The sequence below is a fragment of the Chiloscyllium plagiosum genome, unplaced genomic scaffold (assembly GCF_037043375.1).
Source record: "Chiloscyllium plagiosum isolate Xiang-an unplaced genomic scaffold, Cpla_swu_hap1 HiC_scaffold_35, whole genome shotgun sequence".
In the NCBI taxonomy this organism is placed as follows: domain Eukaryota; kingdom Metazoa; phylum Chordata; class Chondrichthyes; order Orectolobiformes; family Hemiscylliidae; genus Chiloscyllium; species Chiloscyllium plagiosum.
In genome coordinates, this window is record NW_028270173.1 from 27,183,376 (window position 1) to 27,210,533 (window position 27,158).

A 27,158-nucleotide genomic window follows, 5' to 3' on the forward strand; every position below is an offset into this window, starting at 1 on the left:
TTTAACGACAACAATACCCATCACTGTTTACAGATGTAAACATATAATCCGCTAAGCATGCAACATCTCGATGATCACACGTCAGTACTACCAATGTGGATAACCTCACGTTTTACACTTAAAATTCCATGGGCCACATACTTTCCGATTCTCTATATCTGTCCAAAACCTACTGAAGAATCTTTAAATCTTCCTCAGAAAGAATATTTTCATTTAAATTTGCTTCAGCTGCTAATTTAGAAATGTTGCATTTTGTGCACAAATTCTCGTTGTTGGGAACAGCTCCGGCTCAAATGCTCAACCTTCTGGTCGACCACGAGTCATAATTGTCAACTTTCTATCGACTACTGTTATTTTTTTTCTCATCTATTTTGTGGCTGTTAAACAATCATTAATCCATGCCATGAATTATCTCTTTACCACATCGTTCAATTTGTTTTCTTACCAGCATTCTACAAATCATATCTTCAAAAACTAACTCCAGCAAGTTTGGTCAAACGCGATTTAAAATCGAAAAATCCATCCTATTACTCAATAGAATATTACCAACCACGTGTCTATTAATCCCCTCCTGGAAAATAAACTATATTACTTACATCGCGGTTGCTTTAAGCTGAATAGAACAAAATTTCGCTCGTCACTTTTCAAATAGTCATGTTCCATTTGCTAACTTGCAATTCGCATGATTCACTTCAGAACCTGAATAATGTTTGATAGATCATTGGCGATCCATCTCTATAGCAGCCTTTTTCAAACAGGCTGACTCGTAGCTAATTGCATTTTGTGGGTTCGTAAATATCCACCATGTTAATGTATTTAGCACACTCCTTTTACGGATGCAAATTTCCTTCATATCCAGACCTGCCCAGCCCCTCATAACTTTGTGTCCATTGCAGTTTTGATAATTTCCTCAGCAAAAAACATTTTTAACTCATTCAAAGGATTGGGCATGACTAGCTGGGCAGCATTTATTGCCAATCCCTAATTGCCATTGAGAAGGTAATGGTACGCTGCACTCTTCAATCACTGCAGTCTACCTACTGTGAACTGATCCAAGATTGTATTAGGGCACAATTTGAAGTGACGGCAGAAGGAACAATGCTACTTCCAAGTGAGTATTTTGGAGTCGAAATTTGAGGTGGTGGTGTTCCCATGTACTTGCTATGCATGTCCTTCCAGGTGAAAGTTAAGGTGGATTTGTAAAATGCTGCCTGAGAATCTTTGATGAATTACTGCTGTGGATCTCGCAGATAGTACAAACCGCAGCTGAGCATCAATGGTAGAGGGAGACTGTGTTTTCGGATCTGGTGGCTATCATGCGGGATTGTTTTTGTCCTAGATATTGTCAAGCTTTTTACATGTTATTGGAGCAGCATTCATTTAAACAAGTAAGCAGTATTCCATCACCTTCTGACTGGCGCCTTATAAATTATAGATAGGTTTTGGAGCGTAAGGGACTGAGTTTCTCATCGCAGCATTCTTAGCATCTGATGTTCTTTTGCAGCGATTGTTTTATGTGGTTTCCTGACCAATAGTAACACACAAGATGTTGATTCTAGCGGATTCGTTTATAGCAACACCAATGAATGTCAAAAGGTGGTTGTGAGATTTTCTCTTACTGATATTGAACATAGCATGGCATTTGTATGACGCAAATGTTAATTCCTATTCGTCCGCCCAGGACTTGGATATTGTCCAGATATTGTTGCATTTAAGCTTCCGTATCTGAGGAGGCTTTAATAATGCTGAACATGTACATTCTTCAATGAGCATCCACAATTTACGCAGTCAGATGGAGGAAATCCCATTTATTTAACAGTTGAGAGCACTCTGCTGAGGAACCCCTGTCGGGGGGCCTTGGAGCTATGATGACGCACCTTCAATACCAGTTGCCATCTTCCTTTGTAGCAGGTATGGCTCCAAACTACCGAGATTACTTCCTGATAACCACTGATTCTGTTTTTAATCGGAATCGTCGATGCCACTTTTCATCGAATGCAACCTTGAATTCAAGTACTGGCGGTAGAAGTTTACATCTGGAATTCAGTCTTTCTGTCCATTTCTGAACCAGGGCGGTAGTGAGACCAGGAGCTGAATGGCCCTAGTGGAACCCAAAATGGGCTACACTAAAGCAGTCATGAATGAGCAAGTGCAGTTAGAAAGTACTATTGATATAAACTTGCATCACTTTACTGATGATCGACAGTACAGCAATGGGATGTTCATTGGTGGAGTCAGTTCTGTCCTGACTTTTAAGTAATTGACATATATGCACAATTTTTGGCATTGTTGCCTGGATGTCAAAATTGTAACTGTGCTAGAAGAGTTTCACTAAGGTAGCAGCAGGTTCCAGAGAACAAGTCTTCAGTACTATTGTTGTCTTGTTATCAGGATTCATAGCCTTCATAGTATCCAATGTCTCCACCTGTTTCTTGAAACCACATGGGTTGCATTGAATTTGCTTGACACGGGTATCAGCAGTTCTGCAGACAACCAAAAGAGGTGAAAATGCATAATAGATTCAATACTACTTTTGGAAGACAACTGTGAATGCTTCAGCATTATCTTTTTCACTGATGTGTTGGGCTCTTCGATCATTGAGGAAGGGTGCATTTGTGGAGCCTCCTTCTACCGTGAGTTGTTTAGTTCTCCAAGACCATTTACAACCAGATGGAGCAAGACTTAAGAGCTGAGTTCTAATCCGTTTCTCTTGGATTCTCTTAGCTCTGCCTATGAATTATTATCTCTGATGTTGAGTATGCAAGTAGTTCTGTTTGGTAACTTCACAGGATGGACTACTCTTTTTTATGTATGTCTCGTGCGGTTCCTCACATGCCCTCCTGCTGATTCCATTAAAGTAGAGTTGATCCACTGGCTTAGTGGTAATCGTTGAATGGGGTAATATGCTAAGTGACGAGGTTGTGGAACGTGCTGGAGTACAATTGCTCGCCCTGAACGCCTCCTGAATTCCTAGTCGTGAGGTGTTAGATGTTTTCAAATTTCATATCATTTAATAGGGTGATAGTGCCACAGAACACGCTGCAAGTTATTCATAATGAGAAGATGGAGCTTCGGCTCCACAAGGAACGTGCAGTTGTCACACATAATCATGGACAGTTGCATCTAAAGCCGGCAGAATAAAAGGATGCATTCCACTTTGCCTTCCCCTATTGCTAGTTCCCTGAACACCTACTGCAGACCTGAGCTAACAATTATATCAATTTATGTGCGACCAATTCAGTCACTAGTGCTGCTGCCAAGTCACTCTTGGTAATGGACATTGAAATCCCCCACAAATATTACATTTTGCGCCATTGCTACATTCAGAGCCTTCTCCACTTTTTCTTTTAAACATGGAAGAGTATTGATTCATCAATGAGGAACAGCCATCCGTGTTAATCACAGGGTCTAGAGTCAAAGTTGAAAACTGCCATGGCAACTCCTGGTGATTGCATACCACTCTCCCGCCACCTCTGTTGGTGCAGACTTGCCTTTGCTATAGAACATTACCCGAAATGGTGATGGTGGTTTCTTGGTCACTGACTGTGATGTATTATTCCGTGAACAATACAAACCATTATTTGACAAGTCTGTGAGACAGCTCTACAAATATTGGCAGTAATCCCCAGATGTTCGTTAGGATGAATTTGCAGTGTCGACATGACTGCTCTGCAGTTGTCTTTTGAGGACGCCACGTCGATGCCACGTTGTCCATCCGCTTTCATTTCTTTGAGATTTAATAGCGACTGATGCAATTGAGTGGCTTACTTGATCAACTAAGAGCGCAAGTGAGAGCCAGCCAAATTGCTGTGTGCCTGAGCTTACATGTAAGCTACATCAGGTGAGGATGGCAGATTTCCTTCCCTAAAGGACATTAGTGAGCTAGCAAGAAACCGAATGCATTGTAGATAATGGAAATCACAAACAAGAACAGCAAGTTATGGTTAAGCTGAACATGTCTGGCAGCATCTGTGGAGAGACATCAGTGTTTAGATTTCAGTTTAAGTTACCATTTCTCAGAAATGATGGTGGCTAAGAAAAAGTTGTTTCTCGGTAGAAGATGTGGTAGTGAGAAGGGTAATGTGTAACCTATAGGTGGAAGTAGACCCCGAAGGGACACATGAATAGTGGGACAAACAAACGTCTGGGTAATGATCAGGTCAGGAGGATGGCTATTAATCATGACTGCGAATGGTGAACAATGGGCTATTTGTAACTGCAGACAATGTCATAATAAGGTCTGGTGTACGGCGGTTGGGGTAAGGACCTGAGGCAGCTCAATCCCTAAATGTGTTGAAATTGGCATTAAGACTAATAGGCTGTAGAGTTTCCTCACTGAAGTTACGTTGAACAAGAGCTTCAGCACTGTACAGCAAGCCTCACACAGAGATCTTTGCTGGAAAACAAAGTGGTATGTTTAAGTGATAGACAATTGGAAGCTCGGGATCTTTCTTGCAAACAGATCATGGGTGTCCTGCGAATTATTCACCCAATCTATGCTTCGTTTCCCCAGGGATAAATGAGAACACATTTTGAGTAGCGAATACAGTAGATCAGATTGAGTGAATTGCAGACAAAGCGTTGCTTCATCTCGGAGGAGTGTTAGAGATAGATAGTTCTTTTTTTTCCAGAAAATCCACAGTGGCACATACAAATGTAGGTATGAGTACGCTTGCATATTTCAAATTCCAATATCTGTTTTCCATCCTCATCTACGCAATGTTAACTTTAACTTCTGTGCCATTTCTTCTTTCATGAGTTTAAATTCTTCTAACTCTGTTGGTAAAGTATCCAGGCTCTTTTTAGCAAAACGTTTTAATTTTGAATACTGAGGACAGCTTTTGAAGGCCCTTTTCAATGTGTCTTTGCTGGATTGCATTCACTTTCTATTCTCTCTTTGATTACTAATCATTTTTCCTTCCCTTGTACAATTCTATAAACTTCCCAACCACAAGAATTTCCGCTATTTTCGAAACTGTACGTGTTTTTTTGTCTAATATTTTCAATATGCTTAAGTTATTGTATGATACACATACTTTCTGGAGTAGATGGTATCTCTACAAACAAGAAGATCCTAAACTGAACCAGAGGGAGATCAACATCCTGGGGGGAGAGAGAGGCAGAAATTCCGAATGACCTTCAGATGAGCTTAAACTAAACGTAATTCAGAGGGGAATGGGAAACTAAGTTGTAGTTCAAGTATACAGGAGATTGACAGTAGTGAGGCCAGAACTAAGGCTTCAAGTTCGTAAGAAGTTGCTTTGAATTGTGTATACTTCAATGCCAGGACGATCAAGAATACGGTGGGTGAAACCTGCAGCATGGAATGGTCATTGCAGGTTCCGAGATTTTTTAGTAAGATATTCTGATAAGAACAGAAAACATGGTCAATGGCTGGGGCGGGAGCAGTGTGTGACATTGTTAGTCAAGGATAGTATTATGATTGAAGAAATGACTTTTAGAACTTGTCTACTGAGGTAGTATGGGCTGAGATTATAAACAGGAAAGGAAAGCATACCCTGTTGGGTGTTTTCTATAGGCTTCCGAATAGATCCAGAGATGTGGAGTATAGGAGAGCCAAGATGATCATTAATAGGAGCGAGAGTGACAGGGTCGTTGTTATGAGGGACTTTAACTTCCCAAATATTATCGAGGAAAGCAATAGTTAAAGTAATTTAGATGGGTCAGTTTTTGTCCAATGTGTGCAGAATGGTCCGAATACTTAGTTTGTACCAATTTACAATTAATATACATTGGTTGCATACGAAACCATTTTTCCTCTGTTTCTTTGGTTTCAATTGATTGATGGTGTTGTCAAAGGAAAACTAATTGTTGTAGTTTGTATTGTCAACTTGTGCTGTAGTCAAGGTATTGAAATAATTGTTTTGTGAATGATTAACCATGCAACTTTGATGAAGACTAATCCAGCTTCAGGAATCAGGAAGCACAGTTGGGGCATATAATAATATATTTGAGCTGAATTTTGACTACGAAGTGTAACTTTATGGCAGTGTCAAACATTTCTTCCTTTTCCCAACTGACAAGTGTAGTCGGATGGTTTGGAACTCTTATTGGTCGAAGGCGGCATTTAAATGGACATTATATAGCTGTCTTTAGTTTGTTAGAGTCGGCTGCAGTGGTTGCAATGAAGTGGTTGTGTCAAGAGGCAGTGTACTGACTGTTAGCATTTATTCTCATGTCACTTTTCTATTGACGTTTATTTTAGCTTGATTCGCCAGCATGTTTTAAATTATTCATCTGAATAAGTTGCTAAGGGCAATTCTTAATTTATTTTAAAGCTGTACCTCACATGTTGGCCTACATTTTTCAGTAATGCCATGTTGGTCATTTGTCGGATGGAAACCGTCAAGTAAATTAACACATTACAGTCGATTTTAGGAAATTGTTGGATTGTAACTTCACTGCTTCCTTTATATCTAAACGTTACATATTTATTTTTCGATGTGTCATTTGATCTGAATCTGCTCTATCAACTGGAAGTGTTGGGAATCGATATCGTGTGATTTCACATTGTAAAAACTGAATTTCTCTTTTTCGAACAAGCACTGTGCAACTGTTTTTTTTTTTGCTGTACTTTCAGTCGCACATATTGCTAGGACAAGCAGATTTATCATAACATGTGAACTGGGCTGCTCCTGACCCTTGTCATGGACTTACGTCGGGAATTCTTTAAAATCAAGCAGTTTCGGAATGAGAAAGTACTCAACACAGATTACATTATCTGTCCTTGCACTATCAATCCATTTCAAAATGTTTGCCACTGAAGTGAGCACTGAATTTTCATTTAAATAATATGCGAGGCAGCAACTTTCTTGTGTTTGAAGCATCGTGTTGATGCTTCTGCTGTTTTGATAATAAAGTGCAGAGTAATGCAGCAACAACTATTCACCTGAAAAAACGACCAAAAGAACTGCGAGTTCTGGAATTGGAAACAAAAGCAGAAATTGCTGGAAAAGCTCAGACCTGCTGGAATTTCTGTTTCTGGTTCTAATATTCACCAGGATATTGGTAGACTATGTTAAACTTTAAGAAAATACCATTTCTTCGAGAAAATTATTTATCACCATTATTATCAAATATCACATTTTTCCACAACGAAATAAGTGATTATCAAAAACCAGCTGAAATAAATTATTAGTTTATTTGTGATAAATACTCGCAAAGAATAGACAAGGGATATTGATATCTCCCAATGGACTTACATGCAGGTATCAGATGTTAGATGTTAAGTAAAATTTGGAGAGACGTAATAATAATATTTGGGGATTTAGACCGCCTTCATGAATAGTTTTCAAAAACTCTAAAAATGACGATGAAACACGGGCATGCTCTCCACATATATGAAGAAAAATATTTATCAATGTGAATGACAGAACTAGGCTGAAATTACGTCAATATCAACATTTCTGATGGCCTGAATTTAAATTTCTCATCTATTTCGTTAGCTAGTCATGAAGACTTTCGATTGACCATGAACTGAAAAGTGGTTTAAGCACCTATACCACAATTAGAAGCATTAGATTGTTTATATAACATATCTTTGCGTTCAAACTAATTAATAATAGCGCGGTGCTCAAAGCAATCGGGGAGCTGTCCGAATTTGAATTCCAAGATCTTTTCAATTACGTTTACAACGACCAAGATATGCGTCACCATCTGTATTTAATAAGTCAAATCCATTATTTTCTTCCTTTTTTACAGTGGACAAAGAGAAAGGTATGATTATATCAACATCTATTCAGTTTACATCTCTGGTGATATGAAATGTTTAATTGTGATTGTATTAATGTTCAGTGATGACACCTTTAACTTCCGTTGTTTAATTTATATGACTTCTACTGATTTCACTGTCACTATTGATGCCTTTCTAGATCATCTCTTAGACGACGGTGAGTATTATTTTCATATTGTCGAGGAAATGTTCGTCATTAAAATGGCCCAAATATGAATATGAGAAATGGAACTAAATCGCTGAATGAAAAGACAGGATTTTTTACAATGGCGTCCACCTATCCAATGTTATGAACCCACATTAACTGTCATACGAATAACAATAAGCATCTTAGATTTAAAATTTCATCACCACACAGACAAGACACCAAAATTCCAAAGCACCGATTAGCTCTCTGTCATCAACAAAATGTAGCAGAGCCGCTTTTATTTCTTTCAAGTTGCAGAACTTGTTGCCAGGTTGTGTATATGTGTTCAGTTGAAAAAAAAGCAAAAAAAATGATTGGAACTTGTTACACATTTTCTTGGAGGTGGCCACTGAAGATGCCTCCGGCAGAATTTCTACCAATTTTGTTGTTTCACGAATGTGAAGCAATGACCAAATCCAAGGTGGTCAGCTATGCATGAAATGGTCAATGTAAGTATCCGGCATTGAACAATTGCGAGCCTTCATTTCAGATGATGATTTTAGAGAATTACGTTGGATTTTCTGAAATGTATTTTGTATTGATAATCCAATCCAGAACTGCACTTGTGCAGTGATAACTGGAAACTTCATTACATTTTCTTGAAATAGTACTTTGGCATCTACCGAAATGTCTATTTTCATATTATGCCTATGAGATAACGACAGGTTGTATGAAACAAATATAGAGCATCAGACAACCATTCATGTTTACAGCGCAACAGGACTATACAAACAGTATCTGTATCAAGTAAATACTCCAGTTGCCCATTCTATTTCCACAACCTATAGTCGTGCCTGTTTCAGGTGCAGATGAAATTACCTTTTTAAGTAAGTTAGGTCATTCATCTCAATCATAAAACGGGACTCTAAATTTGCATCACGGACCACCTACTGCAGGAACATTTGTTTTTTTTAAATATCGACTTTCATCTGTCAACCAATCAACATAATTTATGTTCCCTGGGAATTAACCTTCCAATAGGAAAAAGCATGTATTTTTTCCCATTCCATGAAACCTGTCATAATTTCATACATCTCAATATATGGCCTCTCAATCTCATCTGTTTTATGAAAACAACCTCAAATAAATCGATGGTATCCAGATCCATCACCAAACCGAGTTTTATTTACATGTACAGTCCTTAACTATATTACTGCCTTACACGCATGAACCAGAATGCAAATATCTCTGAAATCCATCTTTTATTTCATCATAATTGTTATTGGCCTTTACTTTAAATATCTTCGAATGACAAAGTATTACATATACTACTTCAGATTGCTTGACAGGTTTTTATTCAGTTACGAAGGCCAAAAAGCCTTCATAACTTACTTTAAACTATTCACACCATCTCAGATGTATACAAACGGAACACGGTAATACATTACTTGCCAAGCTTTGGGACAATATTACTTTGAATAGTTAGTGTTATTCAAAATCTTAAATTCTTCTGCTTAACAAGCGAAATCCTGGAAGTACAACAAAACTACAAGATCTTAAAGGTAACCTAGATTCTTTCTACAGAACTGAACAGACGTCAAACTTCAGCGTCTGGTACTTAAACTCTTAAATTATCAATCAAGACTAAAGATAAAAGATCTTATACTTACCATGACCAACCATCCGGTGAACAGAATTAAAATAATTAGATTTTTTATGGGGAGTTATATGCAATCAATCTTTTAAATGTCAGCTAGGGTATCCTGATTGGGGCACATTAAAAGCCTGAATCAGCGAGCTCATATTCTATGAGCGACGGTTAGCTGACCTAATTGAAATGGTTAAATCCCTCCTCCTCAGATTCGGCAAACACAGACTCGTTCTTTTCATTGGAAATCCTACTGGGGCAGTTTAACCCTTTGTCAGGATCCTCTGACTCAGTATCTGACATGGGAGCTATGTAACGTCCTGGAGCTCACCTGTTGCACCAGGAGTCCTGGTAAACGTTCTCTTTCATCTTCCAGTTGTAAAGGCGTTGAAGTGGCTACTTTCATCTTGTTTATTTCTGATTAGTGGATTCAACAGCATTTGATGAAGTCAGTGAATCCAAGGATTCCAACAGGTTTGCTAAACTTTCAGGAAGACACGGCACATTTTGTTATCACAATGCTTGAGAACTTGTGGCTTTCAAACGGTCCACATGCTTATTCTGGAATTTTGCCATCAGTTCACCCTTTATATCTCAATGGTTCTGACATCGCATCAAACATGCCTGTTATGCATGTCGGGTCATTTCTATGGTTCTTACACCAAATTTGGTCGTCTGTATCAAACTGTCGTTCTCCCTTGGCGAAGTCTGGGGTATGACATTGGCCTTCCTGGTGCTGTTTCACTTTCGTCCACCTTCCACCGAATATGGAAAGCCAATACTTATTCCCATGCGGAGACGTTTGCACATCCGTAACTCTCCTAGTGCTATCCCTGCATTTGCATTTCAGGTGGCCCTGTAGTCAAACAAGAACCGTGATAGCTTGGGATGTCGCAAACCCATTGACTACTTCTTCAATCCAGCCTGTTATATTTGGACAGCTGTTTCTGCCAAGCCAATGGATGACGGATGATATTGAGCTGTTCCTGTATATGGAATCCCATTTGAATTAAGAAATAACCAAATTTGCTTGAAAGTTCATTTTCTTGGATGTTCTTGGTTGTTCATTTTAATTAGCAGCTCTTTGCCAATGAAATAAATCCACAGATGCCTGTATGCCGTCTCATGGACAGATCTTGTCTATAGTACGAGTTCAAACAGAATCAGAGAGTAGAGCGTTAATACCACTGACAGTCAACTGTTTGTTTTTAGTACACTGGCTATGGCAGTCCCTTGAGCACAAGAGATTTTACATCTCCTTTTTTATCATTTTTATAACATCCACACTACTGCTTATTTTTCCACAGCACCTATGTTGTGTGTGTGGATACAACGTGCAGACACAGTGAACAACAACGAGTGCAGAAATCTTTATTTATACTCTAATAGCAGGAAGAAAGCAAACACCCAAGTGGCTAATGATAAACAGTGCCCTTCTCAACAAAGAGCAATGCTGAGTGGACAGTCAACTGTTTTGTGGAGAAAAGAGTTCCCTGATTGGACAAGATTAACATTCTATGATGTCCTTCTAGCCGACCTGGTTATAATTAGATTACTATCAGTATGGAAACAGGCCCTTCAGGCCAACAAGTCCACACCGACCTCCAAAGAGCAACCCACACAGACCATTACATTTACCCCTTCACCTAACACTATGGGCAATCTGGCATGGCCAATTCACTTAACCTGCATTCAGTTCGGAAACGTGAAGGAGCTTTGACAAATCGTCAGTTAGACTCGAAACGTCATTTCTTTTCTCTCCTTACACATGCTGCCAGACCTGCTGAGATTTTCCAGCATTTTCTCTTTTGGTCACCTAACCTGCACATCTTTTGACTGTGGGAGGAAACCGAAGCATTTGGAGGAAACCCACGTAGACACGCGGAGAATGTGCAAACTCCACACAGCCAGTTGTCCGAGATGGAAATTGAACCTGGGTCTCTGGCGCTGTGAAGCAGCAGTGCTAACCACTGTGCCACCGTGCCCCACCGTGCCGCCTGCAAGCACAATATTTTTTTCCCCTCAGTATTTGCTCATGTAAACAAATCTCACATCCTGGGAACATCATTGTGTTCAATCTCCATCGTGCTTGCGACGAAATAATTGAGCGAATTATGTAATATGATAACAAGAACTGTACTCAAGTGGCCAGTTTTATCCTACAGCAGTAACTTCTTCTACTATATTCATTGCCTTGTTCAATGAAACAAAACATTCTCTTTGCATATTTACCAACTTCTGTACCCGTTTTGAAAGCAGCTAGTCTTATTCACATTCATTGCTAGAATACGTAACTTTCTCCATGCATTCATTACACTGTGGATAAATGTGTACTTAGTTGCCTGCCGAAAATGCATAATCCTTCATGTTTCCGAACTGAATGCCACTTATTGCTTTTTGCCCCTAAAATTTCATCGTTATCATCTTGTCATGGATACCCTTCCTCAACACTTTCTAATACGCAATCATGCTCTCAGTATATTTAAAATTTCTCAATCGTAGCTTTCATTCTTATGCACAAATCAAGAACTCTTAAAATCTTAAATCTATGTCCACTCTTATTCACAACAATCAGAAAGGGATGCAATCTGAAGAACTGTTGTATAAAGCCAAAACTTCGTTTCCTGTCATTGAGCCAATTTTTGTTCTAAACCCGATGCAATTACTGGTATGATATGAGCTATATATTTTTTTTGTTCTTTCCCGAACAATTTACCATGCTAGATATTGTCAAAAGCCCGTCTAAATACAATAGAGGCAGAATGAGCTGCATTGCACTCACAATCCTCTCTGTCACGTCCTCAAACAATAAAAAAAACCCAGCATATTTAATAAATTGCTAACTACTTCTAGTAAAACAATTATGAATGTTGTCTATTACTGACTCACTTCTGCTTTAAGAAATAGCACATTACCTTAACTTTCAGTCTTAATACCTGTAATATGTCTACGACAAAGTTCAGGATCACCAGTCTATTATGATTTTGCATACTGTTCAAAACATTCTTGAATAATGACACATTTTTTCAGATATTCTGTCCTGCAGGACATCATATGCATATTGTGATAACTGGAAGCGATCCACTGATCATTCATTAATTTATATTTTATTCCATACTTGTGTTTAATTTAGGACTTGCTGTCAAAGATTTTATTTTCTTTGAATTCGGCCGGTGTGGTACATCACTTCTGATTATGTGTATTTTATTATTCAACCAAGATATCTATGCCATACATCTTATTTGTGAGTTCAGAACCAAAGTACTCTTTGAAAGCCTTCGTCAACCAGCGACAAAGGTGAGACACAATGTGTATCTCTGATAGGACAATCCAATCCTTTGTCATTCACATTCTTTTAATTTTTGATTGTAACATCTTGTTCACAGAAACAAGAACATGAAGTAAAATATCACTGCAATTCAAACGTTGAGTAGACATGGAAAGTGCTGAATAAAGACAAAAACTCAGAGTCAAATGTATTGTCATTTCCTGCCTCCTGATTAGGGAAATCCTGCTGAAAATTAACCGAGGGTTGCATTTCTCCCTATGGGCATGTTAAAATTGCATTAATCTCAGAACTTCATACAGAGAGTGTTAAAAACCCAAAAATCAAACGTATTCAGATGAACATCTTAGAACAACAGTTCCATATTTTCGAGCTTCATTGCAGTCATGATGTCAGTTAAGTTCTCTCGACATTTCGACTTGATTAAACAATACGTGTTACAATACATGTTGCAATTGATGTTACAATCAAAAATTAAAAGAATGTGAATCACAAAGGATTGGATTGTCCTGTCAGAGATACATTTTGTCTCACCTTTGTCGCTGGTTGACTAAGGCTTTCAAATAGTATTTTGTTTCCACGCTGTAAGTAATCTAATCTAAATCTAAAAATACAAACTTTATGCTGAAATCGTGATGCTTTGTGAGTGTAACAGTTGGATACAAGTCAATTAATGACGGTGCTGGGAAGCATTTATCACAGTTCTTCACCTTGTTTTCATGATAGAATAAGCTTTATTCTCCACTTACACTGATAAAGATGGAATGGTTTTCATGATTTTAAGCAGAAAAATAAATATGTGCTTAAAAGATTATACCTTACATATATTGGGCTGCAATTTCAAATGTCCTCTGCAAAGTGATAAATGCGCCAAATGAAATGTAATACACAAAAGAGCAGAATAAAGTCCTGAACACTGTATAATACGACAGTGTGAGCAAAAGATACTGTGCCAGTTATTATCTTTCGTGAGGAATGCACTGTTAATAAATTAACTATGTTCCTGAAATATTGGAAGGTACTAACAACGCGAAAAAAAGATAGAATATTAGATGCACTCGTTAACTTTTTGTTGGTGCACATTTTACAAATTCCAGCGTGAGAAATCTACTCTTTATTTTTGAAATATAGGAGAAAAACACCATATTCAGCAAGAAGTGCCACTTATACAATTAGTGTAAAGATTGTATTGAATATGTGTCAATCCTGTATAGTTGACTACTTTTTCTGCATGATCTTATGTCTTTGTGTATTCATTTAAATGTAAATAAATAATTGCCAAATGCTTTACTGCAGATGCAGTGGACGGTTCTGTCAGTGAAAATAAACCTTTACAAATGATACTCCAAAAAATAACTCTTTAATAAGAGGCAGTGCCGTCATCAATGTTTTTGATTGGCACGGACACCATGCAATTGCTCAAAGTTCTAGGCGAGGAATCGAGACATTTATTTTAAACACCTATTTTCTTAATTGCAGAAGCAAAGATGCGTGAAACACTATCAGGTGAATTGTGCACAACTTCAGCAATATTAGGTTCTGTCATGTATTGATAAACACAACGATCTATCAGGATCAATAGTGGAGAAAATTAAAGGATATACATAATCAAACATATTTAATAATAAACTTACAAATGTTGTAAGAATGAGTGAAAGTGTGTGTTCATTCTGCAACCTCACAGGATCAAATAGCGCAATTGAGCCGTTTATAATGCTTGGGTAAAAACTACGAAATAATTTTGATAACTCAAGCAAAAGAAAACCAACTGTTATGATGTCTATTTTAATCGAATTTTTAATCGATTATGCCTACAAATAACAGCAAAAAACACAGGTAGTTGGGGTTCACAGAACGAAATTTATGAGGAATTAACATGAGATGCATCACTGGAGTGACAAGTTTATGAAACTTGTGGCATGAGACATTGTCCATTGGCTTGGTAGAACTGTAGATTCATCCGTATCCAAGTAGAACTGTAAAAAAGTTTCTGTATCACAAGGAGCAGTCCTGTAGCTTCTGCATGAAAGGATGAAGAGTTTCAACAACCTCTACCATGATGGTTACATTAGATATGAAATAAGTAAGTCATTACAGCAATGTGTTTCTCCTGTGTGGTAGAAACGGAAGTTTCACATCTGTATGAAGCAGATTCTCTACATTCTGTCCTTAAGTACATAATACTATTCATTATGGAATTGATTCTAAATCGTTCACATTTCTCGGCGAAACACGAGATAAATTTCACACAAAGAGGTTTATGAACACCAATGGATTAATGTAAAATGCATTTTTAATATACAGTGATTGTGTTCCATGTAGGATCTAAACAAGACACTGGCACAGGCAGAAGCTTACTCACTACTTCAATTATTCGCAGTTCCTATTCATCATAGTGCTGTTAATGCTTCGAGAACATGCAGTAATGCAGAGTCATAATATCTGACATTATACTGTGTTAAACAAATTTAAAAATCGGTAGTTTAAGTTCATGATGACTTTCCTTTGGAAATAATCATGTCAACAATGCCTTTTTATTTACATTTGCTTTCAGAACTGGAACAATTGAAAGCAATTCGTAGAGATGTTGGTAAGCATGAACTTTGATCTCGTTATTTACAATACGAAATATTAGCAACCGTGTTTCGATGCATTGTTGATTGATAATGTTCATTGTGTCGTTCAATGGCAATGATATTCCATTTTAAAGCGAAGGATGATTCTGTCCGAAAATTGCAAGTTCGAGCCCTATTGTCAGATTTCACGAGCAAAATTTGCCTCTAATATTAAAGCAAAAAGTTATTCAATCACATTATTCTAGCTTGCACTATTAGTCCCATTTACTGAGATAGAAAGCTTCTGTGATGCAGGATTTGTATCCCTAACCCTCAGCCTGATGTCATGAACTATTGCATCATTTATAACGAAGGTTTATCATGACATAACCGCGTACACTGTTATTAAAAGTTCCACTTCTGATTTCCAAATTGAGAACAAAACACAAAATAACTTGACCCACCATTTAAATTATTTTTCCTGATATCTGTTTCCAATTGCATATCTGAAATCTTTATGTCAGAATGAACCAATCATAATATTTTGTCCCATACCAAAATCAAATGATTTTAATATTCACTCAGACATTTTAAATTACTATTTGACAATGGGCTTCAATTAAGTAGAAAGAAAGCCAGAAAATAAATCTGTCAGACTAGTGTTTAGTAAGTGTAATTCCTTGCGTGTGTCGATTTTCACCACAAACACACATCACTTTATACACGCAACTGCAATTTCTTTTTAGGATTTCCATAATGTCATTAAACTCTTGATAAGTTGTCTTTACAGAACTTGGAGTTGCTTTTGTTTCCTTTGGCACATCTCTTACTATTAAAGATGATCAATGTTCAGTGCAAGAAGAAATAAAATGGCATTCTACTTGCTAACATGTAATTTGAATTATTCAAAGAATCCTTTCATTTCAAGTTCAGAATAGAATGTCACGTAGAAAAATAAAACGAATAAGCATATTCCTTGCTGACATAGAGATATCGACTCTGGTTTCTTTCAACATCTCACCAAATATTTGCAAATTGTCTTCTGCTGTTGTTCAATAGACATTGATTTTTGAAGTATTGACTTTTGGGAAAACAACAATCATCTATGCATGAACTAAACATGTCGTACAAAACTTAAACCCAAATCACTATTTCTTAGTTATACTGTGCTTGAACTGAATATCAGAGTGTTATTATTTCGATTTGTCTTCAGTAATCCACAATAATGTGCGAACGTTTATATGTTATCTTCATTCCTTTCTAAGATCTAATTTGGCTCTATTTGCTCATAAACTGCATTTAGGTTTAAAGTCTACGTCCGATTATTCCTTCTAAACACGTGTAACACTTCAGTTGTGCACTTCATATACCTAGTATTTGACACTTGCATACCCACCATAGCACTTTTGTGAATTAAATCTGCATGTTTACTGACGAATTTACCTCAGTGAAGCACACATTCAAGTAAATGCTTCTTTATTTTGTTTCAACCTGTGTACCATCTGATTCTCAACAGAGGCACTTTTGCGTTTAAAGGATGAAGGTAGGCCGTTTATAAACGTTTGGAGGAACCTGGTTAAAAGTTAATCTTGTATGAAAGCTTAACAGTGTGTGAAGTCCTACATGAAGAGCAATATTTTGTTTCATTATACTTTAATATAAATAAGCAAAAGGGAACTGAATAACACATGGGTGTCAACTGCTTGTAACATGCATTGCTCAAGTGCACATGCACATATTTCTTCCATGTTTTTTCCTTCTACGGTTTAAACTTCAAGGACATTATAAAGCACGGGACAAATACAGCTCATTGCCCAGCTTTCTGTTATTGGATTTTTACTTGGAGCTCATGTAAAATTGGAAAGGTAGAGCTTCAGGAGCAGGGTCTGTAACTCTGACATGTGAATGGGCATTAATATTTCTGTGAAGAGCGATTAAAAATGAGTGTCGTGACGCAATGCATTCAATCAAAAATATAATTGATGTGTCATACCTTCACATTGCATGAATTTCCATTTTGTTAGAAAAGTAAACATTGTAATCAGTAGGAAGTCAGCATCAATTCGAAAATTACTTTGCTGTGTAATTCTCTCCATGACATAACAACGGTATATTATTTTACTGTGGAAACAAGGCAATGCATACATGTGTCAACGTGGGCATAATGAAATTGTGTCCATTAGTTTTATGCCTCTAACAATTAATGAATGCGAGGATGATAATAATTTCATTTCTCTTTTTTTAGAAATTAAGATGCTTCGTAAACAAGTTGGTAAGTTGGAAAAGGGAAAAATAAATATCATACTCAAGTCATAATCAGTTAAAAATGAGTTTTGGTTGTTGCAAACGCAAGAATGTTCATCCTTAATTACCTCACGGAGTTTTGCACAATGATATGATGGATTTGGGAAGACGCCACATGACCCACCATTTGTTTTTGATATACATTTTCCCACATAATACTTCAATGGCAAAATGGATTATAGATTACATTTTGATCTAACGGCAATGTAAGCATCTTATTATCTTAATTTTATGTTTGCAAGTAAGCCCTAGAAGCCAGTAGAAAAGAGCATTAACGAAATTGGCTTAAAAACGTTATTCATTGCCGTTTCCTTCTGTTCAGTTTTGATTTATAATAGCTATGTATACCTATGGCACGTGAATAAAGTTGTGATGTATTAGAAACTTGCTGAAATTAAATGCATGAACAGTAATTAGAGTGACATCTGTGACATCATTATTTAACACTGAAAATTCATACTGAGATGGAAATCTTTCTTTCCACAGAATCACGAAGGCCATCATTCAGGAAACGTCAAAGTAATACAGCAGCTAAGTTTCTGGATAATATTATTAAAAGTATCAATGCTGTGTCTAACAATATTTAAAATCGAATCATTCATACAAGTTTGACGTCGATTTCACAAAGCAGTTAAATGGCTAGCTCACTTTCAAACCAAGGAAGATTTTTGTTTCAGTGAAACCATCTGTACGTCATGAAGCTGAAAGAAAAATCAAGTTGAGCATATTTTCTAATCAATAGATATGAAACATTTTCTTCCAAGACGTTGCAAGATATTTGGCATAAAACTTTAAAAATGACACTGCATATTAATCGCACTGATATTCATTGAAGTTGTTATTTTAAAACTAAAATGACACAGTAGAGCGTGATTGTCAGAAACAAGTTAATTGAATCATTATTCAACAAACATCAAATAAAAGAACAATAAAGGGGTAGGCCCTTCGTGTCCGCAATAGCACATGATGCATGTCCAAACTAACAACGTTTTCGATTTGAATGATCTGCATTCTTCTATTCCCTGTCGAGACACTCATCTGGTCAGATAACTTTTAAACGTCACAGTTGTTTTTACTGCTTTTACCACCTTCTATGGCAGCGCATTCCAGACACATACCAGTTTTATTGTGAGAAAAGCCTATCATAACTCTTTCAAATTTTATCTCGTTTTTACTTAAATCTATGTCCCGAAGTATGCAACATTTCTATACTGTCCAGGCAATCATATTTAATATCCGTCTAGCATGGTGATAGCACAGAACGTAGAATATAGTGCTATACATCCTTGAAGATGCAGAGAAATTACAACTAAAATATATGGGATGTATCTTCAGAATTCTGATAAATTCAGACAGAAACTATTCTTGAAGATGTCGATATATGTTGTCAAACGTTTCTGTCTTCTGCCTGATGGAAGAGGATGGAAGAGAGTCTAAACGGAAAAGTAGGGCTCTTTGATGAGGTTGGTGCCATTTCCGAGGCAGTAGGAAGTAGAGAGCGAGTCAATGGATGGAATGCTGACTTGTGTGATGGACTGTGCTTTGCTCACTACTCTCTGTAATTTCTTGCATCTTAGGCAGGCCAGTTACAATACCAAATTGTGATGCATCGAACAGGATGGTTTATGTAGTGCATCTATAAAACCTTTTCTGTACTCTCTCCAATGACTCAACATTCTGGTGGACCTCAACAAGTGAGGGCTGCGCTGGGATACAAAGGTTAGCACTGTTGCCTCACGTTGCTAAGTCATTTCAATGTCAACCTCAGGTGACCCTCTGTACAGAGTTTGCACATTCTCCCCATGTCTGCTTGGATTACTGCTAGTTGCACTAATTTTTACCACTGTCAAAACGTGTGCAGGTTAACTTAATTGCGCGTGGAAACCTGACCCATATTTTCCATGGCTGGGTTGTCTTGGTGAAAGAATCAGGGTAACGAGAATAAGATGGGAAAATGAGTTTGCATGATATTCTTTGCAGGATCAAGCAGACTACTTCAGCACTAACCTTACTGCTCATTTCGTTTTTTTTATGCACACTGTTTACTCAACAAAATAAATCTTTAAGATTTCAACTGCATTTTCAGTAATGGAACACGGCTTCCAAAATAATATCTAACTTGTTTATGAATCAGCTCTTCACGTAATGTCAGGCTTGCATCAATTGATGCAAATTTCTCCTGGTCGACAGGCATTTCAGTACAGATCAGAACTCTTTTTCTCAAACTCTCCACAGAACTGAGGCTTGCTGATCCTTGGGTTGAACTATTACAATTCGTCCCGGTCGAAAGTGATAGCAGACCTTTGTACCAATGGGATTATGCTGACTTTATTCTTATCTTTAATACCCACAGCCATCAACTTCTTTTTATCACGCTCACAGATAGATGAATTGAATTGGCAGAAGTAAGGTGCCAATGGCAGTGGCCAATGAGCTGAAGAAAAAAATACATCATCCATTCGGTGATACTGTCTGAAGACCAGAAATCTTTTTTTTATTGTTATGTTCACATATGTGTGTCTGAGCAACGATTGGCCAAGGGGATATTTTAGGTTATCTTCCCAAAAGTATTGGTTGGGCTGTGTGGTGTTGCTGAACTGCTGAATTTAGGAGTTTCATAGGTCTGCAGAGCTCTTTGCTTTGATATATTGCTTTTGTTGTTGATAATTCAGATAAAAGTCTGTAATATTTAAAACAACTTCACACTTTGCATTGAGATACGCAAATGCAGCATTTGGCATACCCGAAACAAACTTACACTATGTATGCCAGATAGCTGATTTTTGGAACAATTATCCAAAAGTGCAACGGAATGTTCGACAGGACTAACCTTGAAATCCGACAATGATTTTTAGCCTGTACTTTTCCGGCTTGATCTGACGATAGGGCATAAATTTAAGTTGAGAGTAAAACGATTTGAAAGGGACACAGGAGGAACTATTTTGTGCATAGTGTGGTGCGTGTTTGGAATGATATGCCAGAAGAAGTGGTGGAGGCTGTTACAATTACAACACTTAAAAGGCTTCCAGATGTTTACATGCATATGAAGGGTTTAGAGGAATATGGACCAAATGCTGGTAAATGCACTGGATTGATTTAGGACATCTGTTCAGAATGAACGAATTGGACTCAACGGTCTGTTTCCATGCTGTACACATTTATAACTCCATAAGTCAACGACTGAATCTGAACAGTCCCCTGAAACTATGTCAGCCATTTGAAAGAATGCCATTACATCAACCCACAATACAGTTCATGATATTCCTCCTCAGCCATGAAGGTCAATCCAGGAAATGAAGAATGTGTTCATAAAGAGTAAAGAAGGATATGCCTGGCGATGGGGAAGAAATGTTTAAAATTAGTGTCAACCTTCTGGAATTACATCCCTGCATTTGTACAGACAAAGAAGGAAGGTCGCATGGAATAATCTGTACGCCTAATATTGCAGTGCTAATGCAAACGATCTTGAATGGTGGTTTATAAGTAACTGTAACTGAATTTGGCTGCTTCACAAATATCTCTATCGTAAATGATTGGAAAATTCAGCATATTAATGCAGCATGAAAGACACACAAGTACGTGTCCAACTATAAAGAGTAACGGTCAGTGGAAAGTCGATTTTGCCAGCCTTTTCAATGTCAAAGAATCACAAATGCTCCTCTTACATAAATTCATTTTTTTGTGTGGAACTAGAAGAAATTCTGAAGTCATTTGATGATGAAATGCTATATATTTGGATAAATACCCGGTCAATATCATGACGATTTGAGCTCCATAACTGAATGCTGTATGGCCACCACACTGGCATCTACCCTACAATGTCAAAACTCCTGCCAGTATGTCATCCTAGAAAGAACTCAAATGATATTCGCCACAATCAAATGCAGCTTTATTAAAGTTTGTGCGAAGATTTGTAGCTCGGGTGCTCGTTGTTGTGGTTCTGTTCGCCGAGCTGGAAGTTTTTGTTGCAAACGTTTCGTCCCCTGGCTAGGCGACATCATCAGTGCTTGGGAGCCTCCTGCGAAGCGCTTCTTTGATGTTTCCTCCGGTGTTTATAGTGGTCTGTCCCTGCCGCTTCCGGTTGTCAGTTTCAGCTGTCCGCTGTAATGGTTGGTATATTTGGTCCAGGTCGATGTGTTTGTTGATGGAGTTTGTGGATGAATGCCATGCCTCTAGGAATTCCCTGGCTGTTCTCTATCTGGCTTGCCCTATGATAGTAGTGTTGTCCCAGTCGAATTCATGTTGCTTGTTGTCTGCGTGTGTGGCTACTAAGGATAGCTGGTCGTGTCGTTTCGTGGCTAGTTGATGTTCATGTATGCGGATTGTTAGCTGTCTTCCTGTTTGTCCTATATAGTGTTTAGTGCAGTCCTTGCATGGTATTTTGTACACTGCATTCGTCTTGCTCATGTAGTGTACAAAATACCATGCAAGGACTGCACTAAACACTATATAGGACAAACAGGAAGACAGCTAACAATCCGCATACCTGAACATCAACTAGCCACGAAACGACACGACCAGCTATCCTTAGTAGCCACACACGCAGACAACAAGCAACATGAATTCGACTGGGACAACACTACTCTCAAAGGGCAAGCCAGACAGAGAACAGCCAGGGAATTCCTAGAGGCATGGCATTCATCCACAAACTCCATCAACAAACACATCGACCTGGACCCATTATACCAACCACTACAGCGGACAGCTGAAACTGACAACCGGAAGCGGCAGGGACAGACCACTATAAACACCGGAGGAAACATCAAAGAAGCGCTTCGCAGGAGGCTCCCAAGCACTGATGATGTCGCCTAGCCAGGGGAAGAAACGTTTGCAACAAAAACTTCCAGCTCGGCGAACAGAACCACAACAAGCAGCTTTATTAATCTGAATTATGTATTGCAATAAGGGATGATAGGTGTTGTAGTCTAAGCGAATCATATTTTCGCACTACCCACCTGCCAGGCAATTTTCATTTTGGGATCGATGACTACTAGTCAGTTCAGAAATTAATTAAAGTCTGGCAACATTTTTGCACCAAAGAGCTGAAATCCAGAAATGAGATGTAGTGAGCATGATTGCCGTGTCTCCATTAGTGCATGAAACAATGTAGTACATCAACAGATGTAGAAATACTGAAGTCAAAGTTTTCAATATTGCCATTCCTTGGTCTCACAGCAAACATGGGGAAACATTATAGAGGTTGCAGAAATAAAGAATTTAAATTCAAAAACCTCAATGGAGTTTCTCAGGGTTGTGTTGCAACATGGGGTAAACTCCCCTGGTAATTTAAACTTGCAATGCAGAAATGATTTAAGTCATGCTGTAATCTGTTAAAATTCGAAAGGCAAACTTATCCCAAAATTTACTATTTAGAGTTAAAATTCACAATTTTATTTTTTAAAGACTAACTGATAATAATTAACTAACAACTATTTACAACCCATTTCTCTAAATCTATATTTTACGTTTCCCTTTGCAATAGTGTTGTGATAAAACCCCCGATTAAAATTTACAGAAAAGTTCAAATTTCAAAACCAGCCAGCTGTCGAATATTATCTTGGTATCTTCCTCTGTCGATTTGCTCTCGAAGTCAGCTTAAATCTTTTTCTTCGTGCAAACTCCTTATCCATTCATGTTTCTCTCAGAGAGTCCTTACTAGCAACCTACATATTTTGGCCTATTGATAGTTATCACCCAACTGTTCAATTTTTCCCAGACTTATATACCAAATCATCGGTCGTTTCATTAGTTTTAATATTGCAAAAATCCAAATTCAAACTTGATTGGAGTTTAGTATCTTGGGGCAGAATTTAAAGTGATTAGCCGAATTGGATTTTACTTTTGTCTCATAGCTACCTAGGCACTGCCAGCTGCTGGACCAAATGTTACATTGTAAATTCTGCAACACTCTATGTGCTTGCTAAGTCTTTCTAGTGTCTTAAAGGTACTGTACCCCTTCTATCCTCGTAACAGTTGGCACAGTAATTTCAGCTGCTTCATCAATAGCCTTGCTAAATCTTGAAATTAGAAATAGACCTTTCATCGGAGGGTAGCATTATTGTTAGTACCGTTTATTATTTCTGCGATTGACCATTACAGATACGCCAGAAAAAGATAGTCAATGCTCATTCTAAATCTGAAAAGTGACAAGAGGCATTTGCACTGCATAACTATCATTCACCGTCCATCTCCAATAAGATAGAAGCTAACAATTGCTCATTGAAACTCAATGAAATTACTATCGGAGAATATGCAAGTGTCAACACTCCTCTGTATTGCCACTGACGTAACAAAGAACGGCAGCAGGAAGATAGACACTATGCATACGAGGACTGTCAGAGTGCAATGACTCTTTCGTCATTCCATCATGTGTTGTCACATCAAAAAATATCTAATATCTTAAAGTACAAAACGATTAGTAATCGGAGACTGCATACATTCATGTTTATTTGAAGTTCCAAGTCCACTCAAGCATGCAGATATGGTCTGGACATTAGAATACATTTGAGCAACCTGGAATAATCTTCTTCAATAAACATACACAGTACCACCAATCTGGTATCATTGCAGCATTGTGTCTAAAGCTTTACTGCAGTAACTTAACAAGGATTATTTAAAAGAGTCTTTCAGACTGACAAACTCCATTTCTGGGTAGGAAAAGTATAACAGATACATGCGAACACCAATCTAGCATGTTCGTTTCCTTTTTCCCTTGTTGTCACTGTGTCAAAATCCAAAAACTCACTTTTCAAAAACTGTGGTTGTTTGCATAAATATATCATGTGAAATAAAAATAGTATTAACTCCTTTGCCACCTAGTTTACCTTAATATTCTATAATGAAATTCCTCCATAAATCTAGTAGAAGCATCCATTATGGTTAACAATTACTGGTTCCCACTTTTAGTTTTAGGGAGGTGACCTAAACACTCAATAATAATCCGTGTGAAAGAGTCTTTGATTGAGTGATTTGGAAACAAAGATGTTGCTTTTTTTACAACCAGTGGCTTACAATTTGGCACGAGTGCCATGTATGTCAATAGTTGAACACATCCTTGCGTATTCCAGGCTAATAGAAATGCTTTCGTACCTTGCCTGAGCCTTCCTTACTACTAAGTGACCTCGTACTCGTAATTCATATGCTACCCGTAACACTTCCTGTCTGTATGCTACGGGAACACAATTTGGTGCACGTCTGTCTAAATCTCCTCTGCACTAACCTATTGCAGTCTTAACTTTCGTCTTCGGATTCTATTTTTATGATAATAACCTTCAAGAAGAGATTCTGACTGCTTTTTCTGGTTATGCATTGACATATATATATATTATATATATATATATATATATATATATATATATATATATATATATATATATATATATATATATCCTTTATTGTTTTGTCTTTCTGTTGTAAGTCCATCTGTCTTTCAGGACTAAACACTTCTGCTTTAGCCTTTGCCTGTTCAGGTTTTTCCTGCACCATTACATCAACAGAATGTCCGCTAACTGAACCTCGACTCGCATGTCTTTCTCTTTAGTTTTGGCTTCGAATTGTGATTTATGATAGTGAGATCTCGTTATCACACATCCTGGAAAATTCGTGGGTATTTTCTTTATCTCCTCAATTCTCTGTTCTTCCTTTGGCTTCTCCACAAAACGGGCTCTCACTTTCAAAATGGAAGCTGCTAAATCGTTCCCAAGAACAACTACATTCCTGGAACTGACACTCTGTCAATCACTCCCACCGTTTTTCCCCAGTTTTGAGTTGGAATTCCAAATTTATCTTACATAGGGGAACATTGAATTTCTATTTGTCTATACCTCAAACTACCGCTCTCTCAGGCAACAGGTTAGAAAGAGTGCAAATGCCTTCATCTCTTTCTATTACACTGATTAGTTCCTGTACCTCCCAAAATTATAATCTTTTCCCCTCAAACACTCGTTAAGTACTTGACTAGCTCCCTTAAATTTTCAGCGATACTTTGTCCCTGTTAAACCCAATTCTAATCACTTTGCTAATTCCTAATCTATAGTATTTTTCTGCCTTTCTAAACCTTATTGACTTATTGAGAAACCCCAGAAATGCTTTAGCAATTTTAAAAGCCATTTCTCTCAGTTTTAATTTAACCAAACAAACTAAATGAGTGTTAAAGAAACTGCCTCACCTCCGTTTTACTTAATTATCTGGGACACTAATCGGCAAGTGCTTAAATCTGATGGGGTCTTCCGTACCACAAATCCGTTTAAATCTTTCCAAATCTCAGACTGGATATGTGTAAATCTGCCCAAATCGCGGAAAGTACCCCAAACTGTAACGACACGGCATTGAACCTTCTGGTAATTTAACCAATCACACAGAAAAGCTCACCCCGCCTCATAATCTGTTACAGTATGAGTGGTAGAGAACTCCCAAATTCCACTACTAAAGAAAAAAAAGTCAATTTCTACTTTAACCATAAAAGTAAACATTCAACAACATCTATACACAACTCTATGCCTCCTTTCTCATAAATGTTTGTCATCTCCCTTCAACTCTATGAAAATATACTCTTCCCATAAATAAATATTAAAATTGCATCAACTTAATTGCATAACTACAGTGGCTGTTGTAGTCGGTGTCTGTCTTCATCTTGCTGAAGAACTCCCTGGGTCATCTTCAGTCTTTTGCTGAAGAGATGTTTCATATGGAAAAGGTAGCATGGAGAGTGTTTTGACTGGCAGTCTCTATCGAGTCGGCAGTTACTTACCGATGGCAGTTGATCTCCATTTAACTTTCAAAATGAATGTTTTTTTCACACACCAAACATTGTATTGTCTCATTGGTTCGCGTTTGGTAAAAACAATACATTCAAAATCGATTGGATTTCAGCATCCTGGAGCGTAACTGATTGGTTAGATTCGAAATGTGGTCAAAATAACTGAAGTACCTAGTTTATATCCAAATGTTACATATTATCTATTTCCAGTACACGCTGAGATAGCTAGGCAGTCACACGACAGGTGCCTGCCAGCTCGCAGTGCAAAACAGCATTGACTCGATCCTATGCCACAGTACACCCCTTCAACTTCATGACAATATCAAAATGCTGGTTAAATGTCACCATCTTGAACAACTCATTTAGGGATTGAAAATATATGTAAGCTGAAAAGTAGTGAGGTCATGCCATGAATGAATTTTTATTTTAAAAGAACCTCGAAATAAATACAATTAGCGTGGCAATGGCTCGTTGGTTGGCACTGCTGCCTCAGAGCACCAGAGACGTGTTGGATTCCAGACTTTGGTGACTGTCAGTGTGCAAATGGTACGTTATCCCTGGATCTACGTGGGTGTTGCTTTTATCCCACAGTTGAACGATGTGCAAATCAGATGGATTGGCCATTTTGAATGACCCAGGGTGTTCACAGATATGTAGTTAGGTGCGTTGACCATGGCCAATGCAGGCTAGTGTGACAATCCTCTCATCAGAGGATCAGTGTGGATTT